A 12536-nucleotide genomic window follows, 5' to 3' on the forward strand; every position below is an offset into this window, starting at 1 on the left:
GACTTGTCTGCTATTCTTAGCTCATTGGAAACCTCTACCAACAATTTCACTTCTCTATTTTGTAAACTATGTGACACATCTATCTTTACTCAAGAAATCAAAAGATAGATGAAGATCTAAAGGCGAGTGTACACCAGTTGTCACTTGACTTGAGCTATAATTTTTCTCATTACACAAAGATTAGATTTTTGACTGATATGCAAGAATAATTGCTAAGAGAAGAAGCTGAGATAAGGGCTACACTTGTAGATGTAAAAATTATTATTCTTCCAATCATGGAAGCATTGCAAAAACACATTACACATGCCAAAAATCTCATCCATGACAACAACTTCTCCATAGCTGATCACATGTTGGAGTTATTAGAATTAGTTTAGATTGCATTAAATGCAAGCAAGGTATTGCAAGAAGATTGGGACAAGATAATGTTACTAATTTTAAAGGTACGTCCTAACTTCTTATCACATTTTGGCATTACCATGCAACATACACCTTTGACATTTATGTCAAAAAGGGGGAGAATATGTGATTAAAGGGGAGAAGATAAGAAGATGTAATATAAAGATATGAGACATATGTATATAACATGCAAATTATATTGTATATATGTATGGGGGAGAATCATAATAAATAAACATGTACAGATATTCAGATAAACATATCTTACAAAATAAATTTTAAAAAATCTCAAAAATAGAGTATGTTACCAAGTTGAAGACACAAGATTTAGACTAAAGGTTGTTTTAATTTTTTTGAGAATTTAGTTTTGATTGATAAGTGTTTATGTCACTAATGTGAAAGGGGGAGATTGTTGACATTATAGTAAAGTTTGTTTGTTAGTGAAGTGACACACACACTTAACCAGATGGTTAGTAGTTATCGACCTTATCCTACAGTTTACAATGTTAACCAAGTAATTTTGACTCTACTAAGCTCTACAATTGCTACCAAGTTCTAGGAACAATATTTAGTTTGCACTAAGAAATATCTACCAGTTTGATGATTATTAGTATAAACCAAGCTTGACATTGTTTACCAAATTTCTTAATGCAAACTAAGGTCTCTAGTGTTTATTGAGTATGTAGGTTTAGTTATGTGAATCTAGTGTTGAATAAGCTATGCAGTGTCTACAAAGTGATTTAGTTTACACTAAGCTCATAGTAATAGTGTTGACTGAGCTATGCAATGTAAACCAAGTGATTCAATTTATATGCCAAGTTTCATAGTGTTCACCAAGTCACTAGTAAAGACCAAGTTTAGACTACTTGGAAGTGATTAGTATGAGCCAAGCTTCTACGTCTACTGACTGTATGACGAATGTTGACAATGGTTGCTAAGTGTCAAAACCTCACCAAGTTTGTCTTTAGAACCTAAGTATCTATACTTGAGCTGACTTTGTTTATTTTGTGAAAATTGTATTGTAGCCAACTCTGATGAATTGTAATTTGGATTGGAATATATATAATGTATTGTATCACATCCAAAGGTAGAATATAGGAGTATCATATGAGACATAGTAAGAGTAGAAGTGTGAAGGAAAAAGGCTATAAACAATATAAGGAGCAACAAAGATTTATCCATCAAAGCAAGGTGATCATTACACTCCAAAGGAATTTCATTCAGCAAAACAAAGTTGCAGATTAGAGTTCAGCTACTAGTTCATCCTAATAGGTGGAATAAGTAAACCATTTCACAAGGTCAACTTAATAGTCTTTTGTAAATCTCTTTACCAAGTGCATACTTCATTGTATGTTTTGTAAATCCTTTTGTAAGGTGGACCTAGCAGTCCTTATTGCTCCTAACAGGGCAGATCATTAGAAGTGATCATTGTAAGCCTTAATAGGCCAACTTTATACTGCAGTACTAAATCTTGTGGGTATCATCCCCACCCAAATTTTACTTTCTATTTGGAAGGTTTCTAGGTTACCATATTGTGTGTCAAAGTGTTTTCAATGTCTTAATACTTTTAATTTTTTATGCATGCAATTAAATTAAAATACGTATGAAGGATTAAAATGTGAATAAAGATTAAATTTTATTGGTTTCTAATTCACCCCTACCCTTCCAATAAGCTAGCCTATCTTTTATTTCCAACAATTTAATTAATCTATGTGAGTATCTAGATTCTTTTCTTATTATAAATATGCTAAGTTATTGGTTCAGATTTGTGGATGGGGATGGGTGCGGGTGTGCAAACCTAGTACTCAGGTGCAATAATTTTTTTTAGTGGTTTGGGTGTGCATCAAAACATGTGTGTGTGTGTGTATATGCACTTTTTTGCAAAAAAAAGAAAGAGAAATATGAAAAACTATAAAACTAAATAATTCATTATATGATACTATTAGAAATTTGTTTAGCAATCCCCTCAAGATTTGTGACAAGGGTTTAACCACTTCCTATGTACTATAAGTTGAGTGGTTCTATCAAACATTGATATATCAGTCTTTTGGTGCAATGAAAACCCCATTCTAACAAGTGGTATTAGAGTTTGGTCACAATTTCAAATCCTCAGAGCCTTGAGTAATGTTGAGAGGAATATTGTTAGAAATTAGTTTAGCACTCCCCTTGAGATTCATGACAAGGGCTTAACCACCTCCTGTGTACTATAAGTTGAGTTCTTCTATCGAGCATTGATAGATTGATCTTTTGGTGCAATGACTACCCCATTCTAACAAATACTTGATATTGATCAATGCCAAATGCCAAATATAAGTATTGAATGCCAATTGATAGTTGAAAAATATTTATATAAAACTATCAATGATATCATATATGTCTATGTTCACCACTCCCATTGAATATCATTCCAATTATTGCATTACAAAATGTAGCTAATGAAATATGATTCAGTGTTCATCAATTATCAAATACAAATCACCTTTGAATACAACCACCTTCCTTCAAAATTCCAAGATGGAGAGAAAATGATGCAAGAGCATCTCAGGTGTACGTGCAATCTTGCATCACCCAAAAATATTTTATTTTTATTCTTTTCTATTTTCATAAGCACTAGTAGATAGGGTGGTTACTATTTATGGGAACTTTCTATTTTTTGTAAGTTTTTCATATAAGCTTAGAATGTTCTCATTTCTTTTAGGAAGGTTCATTTTAGAGTTAGCCTACCATAAAAATCTCATTTCTCTATCTTAAGTATTAGAAAAGCTATTGCAGATTTTCGGTGGAAAATTTTGTAGAAAAATATTCAAGGACACCGTTGTAGGCCTTAGAGTGCCTGGACAAGGTCCAAAAAATTGATGGAAGGGTGATTGCATGATTTTGAGCTTGTAGATCATGAGCTAGCATTTACAAAAAGTGGTTATAATAGCCAATCAGAGTAACGGTTCAAGAGTTATGGTCTTCCAAAGTTGGGCTACCAGAAATATCTAAAATAATTGACAAATATGTATCTGGCTGACTCTATATGTATTGTTAGGGTCTATCAACCCTAGGTATTAAGTTTCATTATCTAGAACCTTCTCAAGTGGCATAAAATTTCCTATTTAAGAAGGGCCCAAACATTTTCTAGGACATCTATGGATGATAGTTCATAGCTTTTCTTACAAATTATTGTAATGAAGGTGCCCATGTGGGTTAGCATATTCTACTTGTGAGTTTTGTAATTCTACATTTTTGGCACAAATAAGAAGTCCATATTCTGTTCTTGCATTTGTTATTATTTTTTAATTTTTTATTATGGCTTATAGTATTAAGGGGAGCACCCTTTATCAAGTGGTATCAGAGCTAGAGTTCCTGAGTGTGTGGACAATTCAGATCAGGATCATGGTTTGGGCTAAGCATGTAGAAAGATCATCAATTATGAGGCAATTTGCACTAGAGTTTTAGTAGAAGCATGAAAATGCCTCCACAAAGAGAGAATGGTGGAAGATTTAAAGGTGTTACACCTAAGGATTTTAGAACCCTCTAGAGGAAAATGCAAGCAACACAAGAATAGATTAATAAAGCAATGAATCTTAATGTAGGAGATAATGAAAGTGAGGATGAAAGAGAAGAAGAAAGAAATGTGGAATTAGGCACAGTAGAGGAAGTTCTTAACCCAGAGGAGGTGAAGCCTTTTAGGTCTATTTCTAGTGTTGGAAAAAGACCTAAGTTTGATGTTCCCACATTTTTGGGAAATCTTAACCTAGAGGAATTGATTGACTAGATCAATGAATTAGAAGATTATTTTGAATTAAGATAGTAAAGATCCAAATAGGGTCAAGTTTGTGAAGGCCAAACTAAAGGGTCACACAAAGATCTAGTGGTAGGGGATCTAGTTGGATCAAAATAAAAGAGAAAAGGAAAAAATCACTAGATGGGATTAGATGGTAGCTAAAATGAACCAGCAGTTCATTCTTGTAGATTATGAGCTTGATCTATTGAAGAAAATGTAAGGGTTGAAGCAAGTGGGAAAATTTTTTCAAGAGCATACTGAAGAGTTCTACCGAGTTCTCATTACAACCAACCATGTAAAAGCTGATAAGGAGAAAGTCACCTATTATCTTAATGGGTTATGACAAAGAATTCAAGATGAGATGAGTCTTGTTTGACTGACTAGTATTGAGGAGTCATACCAGAGTGTCCTAAGGGTTGAGGAGAAACTAAGCAAGAAGTTTGATAATGAGAATAGTAGAAGAGGTAAAGGTGGAAGATCTGGTGGATGATCTTATGGAGGTCATAATGATGATTAGAAGAAAAAGGATGAGGCTGAAAGTAGAAGTCAAAACTAGAGAGGAAACAATTCCAACCATTTTGATGATTAGAACAATAGAGATCAGAGAGGAAGGGGTAGAGTACAAGGATTTGGAAGAGGAGGCTTCTATGGGAATTTTTTTCACTATGGAGAAGAAGGGCATAGAGTATTTGAATACTCCCAGTATCAAGGAAGGATCAATCAAAGAATAGAAGGTCAAGCCAGAGTTTCATATGTTGAAAAAGATGCCAAATCCTCACATTCTGAAGATGTTGAGAGAGGAGAAGTCCTAGTTAACAAAAGAGTCCTGCTGAGTGGCGAGAATGAACCTAATCAAAGAAGAAGCTTATTTGGCATAAGGGGCAGATGTGAAGATAAGTGTTGTGATATGATCATTGATGGTAGAGGTACTAACAATCTAGTGTTAGAAATGATGGTCACCAAGTTGAAGCTAAAGAGGAAGAAACACCCACATCCATACCATATTTCTTGGGTGAAAGATGACCACAAGGTCATGGTCAATGAGCAATGTTCAGTGAAGTTCAAGATTAGAAGCTATTAGGATGAGGTACTTTGTGATGTCAAACCTATGGACATATGTCATATGTTACTACATAGGCCATAGTAGTTTGATAGGAATTTTGTACATGATAAGTGAGAAAATACCAACACTCTAACCAAGGATGGAATGAAACATAAGTTGAAGCCATTGAAGGAGAAAGAAGAAAAAATATGTAGTGCTGCTAGAATATGTTTTCTTCATGGAAAAGAGTTTCCCAAATGTATGAAGTTTTTGGTCAAAAGAATAGTCTTGATAATTGAGTGTCAACACACTTAACCATTTCCATCATACATGTCAAGTACATAATAGAGGCTGAGGTAGAATTCCAATAGGTGTCAAGCAAGTCAGAATGTAGTATGTGTCTAGTAATCTAGGAAATGTTCATGTGTCAAGTGATCATAGAAATATTCAGGTGCCAAGAAATACAGTGTTTAATAGGTGCGAAGCAAATGAGGAAAGTAATAGATTTCAAGAAATCCAAGAATCAGTTTATGCCAAGCATTAGTAATGTAATGAGTGCTGAGTAACTCAAGATGAACATAAGAGTTTTATTTGCACAAACTAAGATGTGAACCATTTTTGGAGCCAACTTAGAGAAATTTCAAAGGAGAAAAAGGAAAAGGACAAATCATTTACATTCCCTTTGCAATCTGCATGCAATCAATTAGAAAAATGGTGAAGGCATGCAACCAATAAGAAAAATGCAAAGTATGAGCAAGAATTTGAGATTCAACATGGATCATAGATCCATACCTAACCCTATTTCTTCACATTCTTTATAAGGAGAATGAATTCACCATTGCATTATGGAAGAAAATAGAATAAGTAGAAAAGACTTAGAGGAACAGACCAATAGTTTCATATCAAGTTGATCAGAATAGCACAAGGGACAAGGAACACATAAAGAGATCAGATCAAGCAAGGACCAAAATGAGAAGAGTAGATCTAGTACCTAAATCCAGCAATTTGAGATTGCATTCAATCAAGACAAATTTCTAATACTCTCTCACAATTGTATTAGAAGTTGAAATCCAATGTTGATAGGTTAGCTTAACAACTAGGTAGGAGAACCTTTGGAGAAGGTGATTGAAAATCCTATGTATTAAGTGGGTCTAACAACCTATTGTAAATCCTTTAATAGGGTGAAACTTCATGTAACTGTTTCGAAATCTTCTAATTAGGTCACTATTGACATAGTGTAAAGCCTTTAATAAGTTAGGCCTTTCACAGGGGAGAGCATCAAAAGTGGTTGAACATTCATTGCTACAGTGATTTTTGTGGGTGTCATCCCCGCCCCAGTTTTACCTTCTTATTCCTGGAAGGTTTTTGGGTTACCAAATATTTTTGTTGTATGTTGATGCATGCTTTCATTTCATGATTATTTATATGTTTACATGCATGCAAATTATTTTTCAGATGTGTTAATAAGGGTTTGAAAGGACAAAAATTGGTACTTCTGATACCCCCCCCCCCCCCCCCCCCCCTCCTCAGAAGTACTCTTCCCATTTGAACATTCCCAAAATTGGTATAAGAGCCTAGTTCTCAGAAGAAAAAGCCTACTAGCTTTGAGAAAAAGCTTAGAAGATGGAAGTCTTCAAACTTGGGAAGACCATTGACAATCAAGTGATTGATGTGCAACTAGCTCTACACAAAGTACAGGAAGCCAGGGAGGAACTAAGAAAATCTTTGAAAAGAAGAAAGGAGATAGAAATAGCTGAAAATGACATGGAGGCCCCAAGGAATTTGATGTAGCAATAGCAAAATTAATGGAGAAAAATAGAGCGCAAGCTAAATAAATCAAATTACTCAAGCTTGAACAAAAATCACAAGTCATAATGCTTTGTGAAGTGACTGAACAAAAGAAAAGAGTTATTGAAGATAAGGCCATGGTAGAAGATGACAAGAGAAATCTCATCAATAGGCTAGAAGAGAAGAAAATTGAATTTGAAAAGATTTCAAACATGCAAATAGACACCTTAAGCCAGATGATGAATGCTCATCATGAGCTAAACATGAAGGATATCAAGATCTCCACCTTAAAGATACAGAATGAACAATTACAGAATGAATTGAAGAGAGAAAATGAAATAGAAAAAAGTTACAACAAACCCAATGAGGCCATCAAGTACTTTAAGAAATTGTTGAAATCACCAAGGGCTAGTAATGACACTACAGGACTTGGCTACATCAACACTGAACAAGGAGAATCATCCAAGGCTGTAGAAGAAAGAAGCAACAAAGGTAAGAACACTAAACCTACTTTTCATTTCTATGGTAAAAAGGGACATGCCTTTAATATGTGTAGAAGCAAGAATAGTCATCAGCATGATAAGCCTACAAATGCAAATTTTTGTCACAAGTGCAAAAATCAAGGACATTTAACACAAGACTGCAAAACCAAGACCATGAGGACACCAAGATTTGAGGGTCACTACTACAATTGTAAAAAGTATGGACATAGAGAATTTGAATAAAGATCAAAACGTATGTGGACACCTAATTAGCCTACAAGAGGAATCAATCATCACTACAATTGGGACTACAATACTAGGTATAGCTATTACTATTGTCAAGAGTATAGACAAATTCTTGAAAATTGCATAAGGACACATTTCAAGGGAAGTTGCAATAGGTGGCTAAACCAAACTACATGTTTTAGTTGTTTGAAGACTAGTCATATCAGCAAAAACTCCCTACAAAGTCAAAAGCATCAAAGACTAAAGTCAAAAATGGAAAAGAGAAGATTAATGTTGAACAAATAAGAGGAAAAATGAACAAGACTTGGAAGAAGAAGGGTGAATGCAGCACATCAAATGGAGAGATCACTTCACCCAAAAGGTCAAGTGGTCATGCCTCATCTAATTAAGCACAAGATAGATACATGGGGTTGATACATACAAAGATGTATCATACATTAGCTCAAGAAAACATAGAAGTACTGCAAAGAAGAAATATGCATGAGAAAGGATGCCTATTTAAAAGTTAGAAGATGATGCCAAGATACCTTTGGTTACTAGGTAAAAATCCAGTATATGTCGAGTTGGACAGAATAGTGGATGATGAGTGAAGAGATGTTAGTGGCTGCCAATTGATTTAGAAAAAGAAGGGTTCAATTGATGACGAGTGAAATAAGATAGTGGATGTTGAGTAAATGAACTTTAGTGGAAGCCAAGTGTACATCTATAATCACAAGTACAATAAATGTTAGGTTTTTGAACCTAATAAAGGTAAAAATTATTCATTTTTGAATCATTCAAACACGAAGTGAAGTGAAGTAGAATGAAGAGGTGATTCTATAGTGATCAAACAATGATTTGCAATGATTTCAACCATGATTCAACTCCAATCCATTGATTCATAGGCATTTCATCCAAGTGTTGAGCTATGTAGAATTTGAAATTCTATGTAATTTTAAACCCTAGTTTTGAAAAAATGGCATCTGGGTCAAAAACCTACCAAAGGGGAGGAAATTCATGAAATACAACTAGTCAGTAATAAAGTCAGACAACCAGAGTTTAGACCCATCCCTGAAGTCTCTTATAAAATTGATCCCACTGGTGCCCTATCCTTAATTCATGATAAAGTTTTTATGGTCCAAGATGTTTGAAAATGTTATAATTGTAAAGTTGGAGCCATAGGAGATTTGGAGATTTTTAATAAACTTAAAGATGAATTCTCCATAGTTGAGAAGAAGGGTTTGATCAAAGCTCTATTTTTCCCTATTATGTTCAAAATGGAATGGATATGCATTTTGTTGAGAAGAATCCATGATGGATCTTTTTGGTTAGAAATAGGGCTAGTAAAGTTTACAAAGAAAACTATACATAGGGTTATTGGTATTCCAACCCTAGATCAGCCAAAGACCCTAAGAAGTGACAAAAAGGAAGCCATAGAGAAGAATACAGGGGCAAATTGGAATAATAGGGGAATGACAATAGACACCATCATAGAACCCCTACTAGATTTTTCTATGAGAGTCATATCACACAAATTCTACTAGTCAATCATACTGAATAGTGTACCATGCATAGCAGTGGATGTTTCTTATAAATTGGAGAAGAAAGATCATACATATGATCTTATAGAGCTCATGTTATAGTAGATCAATGAAAATCTAGGAGCTATAAGGAAGTCTAAGGGAGCTCAATGCAAATTTGGCTCAGTTTTGGTTTGCATGTTTTTCTACATTACGAAAGAATTCCCTTCAGTAGAAAAGGTGAGATGGGATCCAAATAAGACCATTGTTGACCAAATAAATGGATTCATTGATCAAATGGGTGATAATTTTGATGCCCAAATGACTAGCTATTTTGAGGACTTCAAGAAGTCCATGAAGCAAAGAATGAGGATACTAGTCTCACTGGTTGAGAAGCATGAAAAGGACATTTATTTTCTTGTGGTCATTTATTACACTTACATATAGGTAGTCATATCTAGAGTAAGATGGCTTAGGCCACTAGTTTATGAACTTGATATTGATCAAGCCTCAGCTGCAATAATAGCTCTACTTACAGAGGAAATTGATAAAACTAAAAAACATTTTTGGACCTATGACAATGTTAAATCAAGGGTGGCCACAGACCTCAAAAAGCCATAGTAGTGAAGAAGAAGGATAGATTGGTCAAGAAGGTCAAAAAAAAATTTGGTGTTGAAGAGGCAAGCACAACAGAGGAAGAGGAAGTAGATGAAGAAGAGAAAGACAATGAAAATGAAGGAGATGAGCCTAAACAAGAACCTCTACAATTGACACAAGCTTAGGTGAGGCTAAAGAGGAAGGTGCCAAGGAAGAAGAAGCCAAGGAAGCACCTATCAGAAATAAAGTCACCAAGAGGAAGGAAAAAGCTCCACCTGCTTCTCAATCCAAAGCTAAGGAAGTGGCAAAACCTGCACCAAAGAAGCCCACTACCAGAGCTACCACCAGGGTCACAACACAAAAGACAAGAGAAGAGGCAGATAAGAAGAAGAAAGCCACCAAGAAGACTAATGAAGAGCTAAGAAAGAGAAGAAAATATGTGGCTCAGCCTAAATCTAATGAAGAAAAGACTGAAATAGATGATAAGAGTCAATTAAAAGTGGTAAGTCATCCACCAAAGTCTTCAAATGATAAATTATGTATAAAGATTAAAAATGATGACTTGAAAGACTTAAAGAATTTAGATTTTAATAAGCTCACAAAAGAAGAGAAAAATAAGTTAGAGGAATCTATGTATGCTATGATGGCTGAATACAAGCACACACCTCTAGAGCTAGATGACTCAATGCCCAAGGAATTGTACAAAATAGTAGAAGACAAATGGTATTTTTTCCTATAGATGGAGAAGGAAATAAGAGAATCTACTTAGCAAGATTGTTGCCTGATTTGACTAACGGTCAAATAGTTAATGCAGTTAAGAGGCACAATAATAGATTTACTCCAAAATATAGGGCATTTAGTATTTTGTAAAATAAAATTGAAGATGTAGTCAGCAAATCCACAAGATTGTGGAAAATTGTTGGAAATGATTGAAAAGATCATGAATGAAGAATAATGGAACTAGTAAAGAATGTTTCGATCATTGTTTTGTCATTGATGCCAAAATTGCTACCTACAAGAATGTCAATTGCTTTAGTGATCCAAATACTATCAATTGGTTGATTGACAAGGAGGTAGCAATCAATAAGATGTAACTAGAGTACTTAGAGAAAGGATGAAGTTATGATGTTTTAATGAAGTATAAGGATCAGCTAAGCCATTGATGAAATAGTGCATTGATGACATACTCTAAGACATAAAGGATGGACACACTAAGAAACATCAAAGATGTAAGGATCAACTAAGTTCATTAGAGAGAGCTGAGCTAGCTAGTTAGAGCTGAATAGATTCTCAATTGAAGTCGACCAAGTTCAACTTCTGTGTAAGCCAAGTAATTACTCTGATGCTAAGTAAAACAAAATCCTTTAGGTGCCAAGTAGCAGAAAAAGATAATGGATGCTGAGTATGTCTTCAAGTGCCGAGCAAAGAAAAAAATGCTATATGTGTTGAGCACCAGTAAATAAAATTAAGAAGCTGAGTAACATAGAAGGAGTTGAGCATCAGTAAACCAATAATGCCAAGTTGCTGCATTATTTGTTAAAGGCAAAGATTCACTAGATCAGCAGCGATAAGGTTGTTACATCAAATTTTGTGAATTAGTTGGATGATATGGATGATGAGTAGATGTCATTGAATTCTATGTAATCCATGCAAACCAATCCAAGGTGAATGCTAATGGATTTATCATGAATTTTCTCAAAGAAACAATTTGGAGGGAAAACAATATCATTTTCTCAAGAGAAAATTAAGATTTGAGCAAAAAATTAAGAATAGAATTTATTTATAAGGAGTTACAGGTTAGAGATCAAGTGCACATGCAAGATAAGGAGTTAGTCATAAGTGTAATCATGTAAAAAATCCAAGAGGAGTAAGAATAGAGTATCAAGACTCTGAATTGATTGAGTGACTAGAGAGAGCATTGGCATAATGAGTGGAAGAACTCAAGGAGATAGATCTTGAAGGGTGAACAAGCTGTTAGCACTGCAAGGGAGGAAAGCCAAGCAAAGAAAAGGACTGAATAATGATCTAAAATCTACAAGGTTGAAGATGCAATCTATATCAAGTCAAAACCCTTCTAATACTTTCTTACCATTGTATTAGATATTGAAACCCTACATTGCTAGGTTATCTTAACAACTAAGTAGATAAGCCTCAAGAAAAGGATAAAATGATCCCCAGGAGAAGGGTAAAGAGATCCTTAGGAGAAGAATAAAGAGATCCTTAGGAGGAGGATAGGAGATCCTTAGTGAGGGATGAAAGATTCTTTTGAGTAGGTGACTGTAAATCCCATGGACTTGGGTGAGCCTAATAGCTCTATGTAAATCCTTTAATAGGGTGACAATCCAAGTTGAATGTTCTTAAATTCTTTAACAAGGTCACATTTAACAATGTGTTGTAGCCTTTAATAGGGTAGACCATCAAAAGTGGTTGAAATCAATTGCATAATTATTTTGTGGGTATCATCCCCATTCTAGTTTTACCTTCTTATTCTTCGAGGGTTTCTGGGTTATCAAATCCTTAGTGTTATGGTGTGATGCATGTTTACTTTTCATGATTGTTTAATGTTTAATTGCATGCATGATAATTTCAATTATGTGCCATTAAGGATTTGTAGAAAAAGTTTTATTGGACATCATTGGACCTTGAATAACTAATTCACCGTGCCCCCTCCCCTCCCCCCCGCCCCTCTCAGTTATTCTAAAGAATTCTAA

This window comes from Cupressus sempervirens, chromosome 10, assembly GCF_028749045.1.
Source record: "Cupressus sempervirens isolate cs-2001-9-10 chromosome 10, ASM2874904v1, whole genome shotgun sequence".
Lineage (NCBI taxonomy): Eukaryota > Viridiplantae > Streptophyta > Pinopsida > Cupressales > Cupressaceae > Cupressus > Cupressus sempervirens.